Source organism: Cibotium barometz, chromosome 29 (assembly GCF_041138505.1).
Source record: "Cibotium barometz isolate CiBa-2024 chromosome 29, ASM4113850v1, whole genome shotgun sequence".
Taxonomy (NCBI): Eukaryota; Viridiplantae; Streptophyta; class Polypodiopsida; order Cyatheales; family Cibotiaceae; genus Cibotium; species Cibotium barometz.
Genome location: NC_141074.1, coordinates 33,293,435 through 33,303,256, shown reverse-complemented (window position 1 = coordinate 33,303,256; position 9,822 = coordinate 33,293,435).

Here is a 9,822-nt window from a genome sequence, read left to right as displayed (position 1 = left end):
GGCGGAAATCAGCAAGAAAAGGGAGGGGGGGCGAGGCGGTGAAGGAGTAGCCCTAGGGGGCGGAAGCTACGCGCAAGAGGGGTGGGGGGGAGAAAGAACTGGCAGAGGGGGGGTCGGGGCGCTGCAGAGGGGAGGTGGGCGAGCGCGAAAAGAAGGGGGGGCGCGAAGGAGAGGTGGGGCGGCAGGCAGAACAACGTGAGGGAGGGGGGCGCAGTAGCAAGGATAGGCGGGGGGCAAGGGGGGGTGCAAGGAATGAGGGGGGCACGAGGGGGCGAGCAGGCAGGAAGGCGGGGGGCACAGGTGTGGAGGTAGCGCGAGCAAGGAGGGGCGGGAGCTTCAGCGAGCCAGTCACTCAGCTACTTACAATGAGAATTTTGCATCAAATATGCATCTATTTATGCATAAAATAAGAATAACACTTTTAAAAGAATTTCTTTTAGAATGCACAAATGGTGGGGGATTATTCTTTTGGAGTAACATAAAGATAAAACTTATTTCCACAAAATTTATGAAAATTTTACCATAACCTCCTTTGTATGGCTGACCATTTCTCAATTTTTACATTCTAAATTTATCCCAAGATGAAATAAAGCACTCTAATCTAATCAATTTTTCACTTCTAAAGAGTAATCAATAGGAAAAGTTTAACTCAATTTAATTGTTGTTACTCATTTTAGGATAAAGAAAGGCTGAAATTCTTAATGAAGAGAAGGGGGAAGCCTTTTCATCAAGGCTTATAATCCATAATCACATCGAAAAGCAAAGAATTCTAAAAACCATAGATTAGTATTAAAAAAAGTAGAATTAATAACTTACATGGGATTTTGTGAGCTTTCCTTTGGCTTGAGAGATTGAGGGTTCTACTCTTGTTTGGATCAAGAGTGGCCACCAATTCTTTGTAGAGGAATTAGTAAAAAAAATCAAATTTTCAAGTGAATTCAATCTTTTTGGCTCTGGGGAGAAGAAGAGTAACAGTGCATAAACACTATTAAGCTTTTACAAAGGGGAAGGCTTCTATTTATAGAAAAAAGTGAGCCTCAAACCAAGCAAAGTGATTCTAGAATTTTCCATATCAATTTTTGACTATTTTTGGGTTAGTTTAGCTTACTTTTTGGAACTAGACTTGAATTAGGAGTGAGGAGAGATGAAATATCTCATTTTATTGATTTAAAATGGAAATAAATGATAAGAAAAAAGGTGCCTCCTTCATGAGAAAAAATCCCTATTTTGAGGTGTCAAAAATTAGTTTTTTAACTATTTTCCTTGGTCCTTAGTCCATTCTTCATCTTATGTGAGTATTTACTCATTTTTGGGGGGGAGGGGTGTCTTTATTTCTTCAATTTATCTCCTCCCTACATTTGGATTAATCTAATTGATCTCTCAAAACCTTAATCCAAAATTTTCCAAAAAATCTGGACCCTTAGGCTAAGGCCTTTTGAGCATATTATAATTTATTTCTAATGCACCTTAGGAAATTCTTTTTAAACTTCTATTTTGAGGAAATTTAGTTTAATAAGAAAGGATAATTTTTCCATCCAAAGATATCTAAAAACTCAGCTATCTCTCTCTAGAATATTTTCTCTCTCTAAGCCAAAAAACAGGTAGAAACAAGATCTTTTATTATTCTGAAAAGGGGATTGATTACAGCGGAAAAAATTGGACATCTTGAGGGACTGGGGAGGAATCTTACATTCTCTCCCACTTGAAAAACGCGAGATGTCCTCATCTCGCAGGTGGACTATGATCTCTTTCTTCTTCTTCTTCTTCTTCTTCAATTACTTCCAGCGTTACTACCTCTTGGAAGTGGACGGCCGATTTAGAAATCTCTCTTTGCCTTCCCCTATCTGAGGTGGAGGTCTTGCATTACTTTGTATTGAGACTGCAGGTTAGTTAGAGGGTCTACCTTTGGGATTTTCTTGATTTTGACGGAAAGAAACTTGATTACTCTGGAAGGAAGGAGCTGGAGTCTGGAATCTTGATCCCTGATTTCCCTACCCCGAAAACCTTAATCTAAAAGGTGTTGGGCATATCCATACTGTGACATCCAAATCCTTGAGAGTTATAGCATTTCACTCCCTTGTTTAAGGGTGGAGCTTCTGAAGTTGAATTCCAGAGGGGATTGAGTTTCAGAAAAATGACATTTCTTCCATTCTGGAACTTCCTATATCCTGGGCTTGAACTTGATATCTTTTAGGCGACGGAAGGTTGGAATCACCTTCTGGAATTAAAAACCTTTTGAAAGGTGATGGTGCTGGTTTCGGCGGGCGGGACTTTGACATCAAAGGCCTTGGTGAAATCCTTCACCATCCGCACTGCTTCAGCCATGGAAACTGGCTTGGCATTCTTCACCGGGATATTCAAAGGTTCGTTCAGTCCCCGAATGAACCTGGCCATCAGCTATTCTTCATCCACTAGCAGAATAGTTCTACTCCCCTGGGTTAACTCTAAGAATTCGTTCATCTTTGATTCCAAAAAGCCGGGAGAACAGAACCTCATCCTTAGATAATTTTTGAGATCATTCCATGTCTGGGTATTCCGATCCAGACGGTTTGTCTCGCAGTGGTTTTTGCATGCCACTCTGGCTGTTTCTACTATCTTCAGTCTTGCAAGAGCCATTTTGCTCCTCATTGTACCCGGTGACATCGAAGTACTCTTCCATTGCTTCGATCCACTTTTCCACAGCCTCACCCAAGTTTTTCCCTTCACCCTTGAAAGGTCTAGGCTGCAATCTATGAAGAGTTTTACGAACATCCAAGTCGAGCTCTTCCTCGTCAAGTTGGGGAGGTTATTATTTCTATCAATTCATGCTTCTATCACTCAATACAAAAATTCTTATTAAGTCCTTTTATTTATGATTCAAATCCGATTTTAGATTCAACTGATTCTGGGGTTCTTTAGATTGGTCAGTTCCTCACAGAATCATGGGATAAAGATATTCATATAGAACTCATTATCGGATAACAATTCATTCAGAACATCTCATTCATATCTTTAACACAATAATGGTCCATTAGACCGAAATTTCCATTTGAACAGTCCTCCATGGGGATTTCAATTATACAAATTTTTTTATTTGTCATCCCTTAACTTGATCCACTGGTGGATCAAGTGTTAACAGTAGCAATTTGCCAACATAATCCACTAATCTCATAGTGATTTGCTGAAGTCATTATCGTCATTCCAGTTATGAAAATCATCACAGGGACTCATCCCATTCATCCTCATTGTGGTTTTGTTCAACTTATTACATTTCAACCAAAATTCAAGAATCATCATTTTTCAATTAGAATCCGAATCAACTCATCAGTTCTCAACCAGAATTTGAAAATCATATTAACCACATTTGAATTCATCATCTAGACAGCATTTTTGCTTATAATTTTAAGATCTTAGATTTACTCGTATATACTGCCAGTAAAGAGTTGCAGTTATACCCTCGGTATAAACAGGTAGTCACGGTCCTTGGAATTATAAGGTAAATACCATCATGTCTAGGCCTCAAGTAAGTCAAGGATTCTATATAATTGCGGTACTTCCATGAAGACCCAATACTTCATCAATTTTTAACATTTTTGGCTTTTCAGTTAATCCACTTTAGCCAAACTTGCTCTGATACCAAATGTAAGGTCCCTGTCCCCACCCGCGCAATGAATTCAAGGCCGCTATAGCAGAGCGAAAGAAGCACTTCATGCGCAAGTCAGGGTCCCTCACTCGGGGCCTCACCCATGGATATCCAAACAAGAGACTAATCCATCGATTCTTCTAAAAACCAAACCCGAAAAAACTTTCCTTGCTCGGAAAGCACATGCGATTCCTCCAGGATAATTTTCTCTGACGTAGTCAAAAAGTCTTAACTAACTGAATTGATCTGACCAAATCCGTAAGTTCCATAGTCAGATCAAGGAAAGATTACAAATGGATCATAAAGACCAACGTTTTTTTTCTCATTGAGGCACAGCCGTTGATTCTTTTCCATAGAACAATTTTTATCCGAGATTTACTTCATCTATCATACTATAACAGAATTGAGTTTCAATTTAGGGATCCATCAGTCCAGCCTAACCCCATCCAGTCCCATGGGTTAGCCAACCGTCCAACCACTGTAATGATGGGATCCAATTAGGAATTTGGTTAGGTTTTGTCTCGGGTACCAGGGAAAAGAGTTCCCAGGGCTCCCTAGCTAGATATTCATGCAAACTTAAAACTAGTCACACCACTCACACACTCAATATGAAATTGCCTTTTTCACAGAATCAGCTGTCTTTAAAACAATCATTTAATGAAATCATAGTCACTGATCATAATCCTCCAAAAATTTTTGGTTGAATTCTAATTTTCAAATCATTCCTTCCTCAGTGTACCTATGGCATCATTGGCAACCAGAACGTTCACCACCTGTCCACTCATTTCAGGGGTTCTTTCGATGGTTCCTAGCTCATAGTACTCGGCAATATTCACATATCAAAATGAAATCTTTGTTTGAAGATCAGCAAGATCAACCAACAGATCCATATAAAAGAACCATGGACTCATCCGTTTGAGGACCGGCAAGGTCAATCAACCAGATCCATGCCCAAATTCAGAAAACAACTCTTACTCCTTGTTCCAATATCTTCCACGACACACGTGTGGGTACCTTCGGTGACCCAGAGCCCAAGCACCATATACCTCTAGGATCCTTTACAGATCACCTAGCGCTTCACTCATAGGCCGCTTCCTTGGTCCCTCATCCACTGTACCGAAAGCTCACCATTTTAATCGAACCGAGATTGATCAAGACCTCGACCGAACTTGCTACGAGAGACGTCCTCCATTGACTCTCCGTCAGCTGTTGCAACTTTATCAGATTGGGTCTCCACGACCTCATTCACAAAATGGTCAAAACGCTTCCCCAGCATTCTTGACATAAAACAGTTATTTTAAAAAACAGTTCATAAATACAATTTCTATAACGAACTCTCGTCTTTCCACATTGTTCTACATTATTCCTCATTTATTTCATCTGTATTTCCTTTCTCATCACATCATAATCATTCACATCACAATTCACATGACACCACATCAATTCCCGTCCATCACATCCATTTACACCCATCAAATCTCATTCATTCATTCATATCCATCACATTCATTCATTCATACCACCACATTGTTCTACATTATTCCTCATTTATTTCATCTGTATTTCCTTTCTCATCACATCATAATCATTCACATCACAATTCACATGACACCACATCAATTCTCGTCCATCACATCCATTTACACCCATCAAATCTCATTCATTCATTCATATCCATCACATTCATTCATTCATACCACCACATACATTTTCATAACCATCCCATCACATACATTCTATCCACATTATATCACATCACTTCTGTCCACACCATATCTCATTCATACATCCATCCAATCGTTCACCTGTATGACTACCCACATCTATTCATACATTCATATCTATCACTTCACATCCACATATATTCATGTCACATCACATCACATTCCTTCGCGCACATATCCACATCACATTCTTTTACATACATTCACATCCATTCTTTCACATACATCCACTCACATCCCATATCATTCATTTACATTCTGATTCACATGACATCACATCTATTCACATGACGTCACATCTATTCACCTCACATCTCTTCACCACTATTCACATCACACATCTCATCACATCTATTCACCTCACATCTCATTACCTTTATTCTCATCACATCTATCCATCCCTTCATTCACATCTATCTGATTCACATCACACATCTCATCACCTCTATTCAAATCACATCTATTCGTCCCTTCATTCACATCTATCTGATTCTCATCACATCTCTTCACATCTATTTATCTCACATCTCATCACCTCTATTCACATCACATCTATTCATCCCTTCATTCGCATCTATCTGATTCACATCACACCTCTCATCACTTCTATTTATCTCACATCTCTTTTTCTTTCTGAATTATCTTTCTCGAAAAGGGGGTGATATTTTAATTACTAATTTATTGAATTTCATTCATTGAATATTCACTTAACTGAATTTTATATTAATCACGAATTTCAATGAGAAATAAATTAATCATTTATCTGAATATTTTGACTTCGATAGATTTCTTGAATTTTCTCTTTACAAACCGAGTGAATATGAAACGATAGAATTTTTCCTCTTATAGTATTTTCTTATTCATTTATCAAATATTCATGAAAATTAAACATAAAATTAAAGAGAATCTAATTTTGATATAAAATTTCTTTATGCATAAAATCAATTTAACAAAAATAACACTTTTAATATAAAAAGATTTCCAATATGCATCTTTCTATGCATAGAATTTAAATCTAATGAAAATAACACTTTTATAATTTAAAAAATTTCAATATACATCTTTTTGTACATACAAATCGAATCTAATGAAAATAATACTTTTATAATTAAAAAATATATCCATTATGTATCTTTCTATGCATAGAAATTGAATCTAATAAAAATAACACTTTTATAATAAAAAAATATCCAATATGCATCTTTCTATGCATAGAAATTAAATCTAATAAAAATAATATTTTCATAATTAAAAAATATTCAATATACATCTTTCTATGCATAGAAATTGAATCTAATAAAAATAACATTTTTATAATAATAAAAATATCCAATATGCATCTTTCTATGCATAGAAATTGAATCTAATAAAAATAACACTTTTATAATAAAAAAATATCCAATATGCATCTTTCTATGCATAGAAATTGAATCTAATTAAAATAACACTTTTATAATAAAAAATATCCAATATGCATCTTTCTATGTATAGAAATTGAATCTAATAAAAATAACACTTTTATAATTAAAAAATTTTAATATGCATCTTTCTATGCATAGAAATTAAATCTAATGAAAATAACACTTTTATAATAAAAAAATATCTAATATGCATCTATTTTTGCATAAAATAAGAATAATACTTTTAAAAGAATTTCTTTTAGAATGCACAAACGGTGGAAATTTTTCTTTTTGAATAACATAAAGATAAAACTTATTTTCATAAAATTTAAAAAAATTACTATAACCTCCTTTGTATGGCTGACCATTTCTCAATTTTTACATTCTAAATTTACTTTAAATTTATCCCAAGATGAAATAAAGCACTCTAATCTAATCAATTTTTCACTTCTAAAGAGTAATGAATAAGAAAAGTTTAACTCAATTTAATTGTTACTCATTTTAGGATAAAGAAAGGCTGAAATTCTTAATGAAGAGAAGGGGGAAGCCTTTTCATCAAGGCTTATAATCCATAATCACATCGAAAAGCAAAGAATTCTAAAAACCATAGATTAGTATTAAAAAAAGTAGAATTAATAACTTACATGGGATTTTGTGAGCTTTCCTTTGGCTTGAGGGATTGAGGGTTCTACTCTTGTTTGGATCAAGAGTGACCACCAATTCTTTGTATAGGAATTAGTCAAAAACAAGTGAATTCAATGTTTTTAGCTCTGGGGAAGAGTAGAGTAATAGTGCATAAATACTATTAAGCTTTTATAAAAGGAGAGGCTTCTATTTATAGGAAAAAGTGAGTCTCAAACCAAACAAACTGATTCTAGAATTTTTCAAATCAATTTGATCAATTTTTGACTATTTTTGGATCAGTTCAGCTTACTTTTTGGAACTAGACTTGAATTAGGAGAGAGGAGAGATTAAATATCTCATTTTATTGATTTAAAATGAAAAGCAATGATGAGAAAAAAGGCGCCTCCTTCATGAGAGAGAATCCCTATTTTGAGATGTCAAAAATCAAATTTTTAACTATTTTCCTTGGTCCTTAGTCCACTCGTTATCTTATGTGAGTATTCACTCATTTTTTGAGAGTTTTTCTTTATTTCTTCAATTTATCTCCTCCCTATATTTGGATTAATCTAATTGGTCCCTCAGAACCTTAATCTAAAATTTTAAAAAAATCTGGATCCTTAGGCTAAGGCCTTTTGAGTAGATTATAATTTATTTCTAATGCACCTTAGGAAATTCTTTTTAAACTTATGTTTCGAAAAAAATTAGTTTAATAAGAAATGATATTTTTTCATCCAAAGATATCTAAAAACTAAGCTATCTCTCTTTAGAACATTTTCTCTCTAGGCCAAAACAGGTAGAAACAAGATCTTTTATTATTCTGAAAAGGGGATTGATTACAGGAGAAGAAACTGGACATCTTGAGGGACTGGGGAGGAATCTTACAATGGACTATGATGTTACTAGAGCACTACTAGATCACTTCTCTCTAAAGGCAATAATATGGTAGCATGCCACCCTTTTACTATAGTCTTGAAACTTTCAATATCAACTTTACTAGATAGAAGCTCAATCACATTATCCAAATGGAAGTCATCCATCCCATAATCTTCTCAACATAGATTTTGAACCACCAAATCTTCTCACAAAGATAGGCTTTTACAATTTAAACAACCCAAAATAAGAAGTTTCTTTATTTGAGTGCCTATCCAAGGTCCCTCCCTCTCTCCCCCCCCTCCCCCCCTCCCACACACACACACACACACACAACTAGCATGTTTGTGAAGCAATCCAAGTACTTGTAATCCATGGTCAAACACATCAAATACCATGACAAGAAAGGCATGTTTGGCTAACACCACCCAATTATAAGCTACAAACCAGATATAACGTGATAAGCCTAGAGACCACAAAAACTTAGCTTAGTCCACATTCCACATGCATCCCAAATCATTGACGTGACTAGTCAGTGGGCTGTCCAAATAGTTTGAGGGTCCACATTCACCGCAATGATTTGAGGGTCTACTCAACACAAATGGGAGAGAACCTCCAAAATTGCAACCCAACACCCCAACACAAAAGTAAACCACCACCACTCTCACACACCTAAGCCCCCAAAACAGTCTACAAATGCAACTCTCAATTTTAGCAAAATTACTCCACCAAAGCCAAAGGTAGATGACCTTATGAAGTCCTTTTATTACCAAGGTTCCTTAAATAATCTCTCTCTCTCTCTCTCTCTCTCTCTCTCTCTCCCTGCCTATGAGAAGCACTGTAGAGTAATCTCGAGGAATGGCTCCGAGTCTGCAAGAGAAGCTCGAGACCCTCAAGGTAGCAATGAAGGCACAAATCAAGGAGAACAAGAAGACATCCGATTCCAACCTCAATGAGGTGGAGAATAAATTACACCGGCACATCATGGCCCTCGAAGCACGGGTCACAGACCTTCTTGAACAAAAGAACACGGCACTCAAGGAGGAGGTGAGTGCATTGAAAGTGGAATTGGTAGCCGTCAAGAACACCGACAAGGAAGAAGGGGAGATCAATGACAACACTCTCACGGCCATCAAAGAAGAGATCTCCAAGGAGATCACAAAAAAGACATGTAAGGGAAACTCGAAGCCAAGCAGTCACGATGGGTTGAAGTGGTGAAGAAGAACATCCTTAAAGAAGTGAGGGAGGAGATTGAAAGGGAAGAACACCAAATCATTCACACCACCATTGAGGAGGAGTAGATGAGGCAGGCCCACCGCTTCAACATTCGAGTCCCAAGTATAGCCGAGACACCCAACTCCACTCCCGAGAAAGATGGAAAGCTTCTATGCACGAAGCTCGGCTACAGGGAAGAGGACCCTCTCCCCTTCACCAAAGCATGGAGAGCCGAGAAATACTCAACACGCAAGCGAGCCCTCATCCTACAGTTTGCAGGAGAGACGGAGAGGGTCACCTTCATGAGGAAGAGGATGATTCTACGAGAATTACAAGGGGGATCCCATCTATTTGGATGACGACCTTA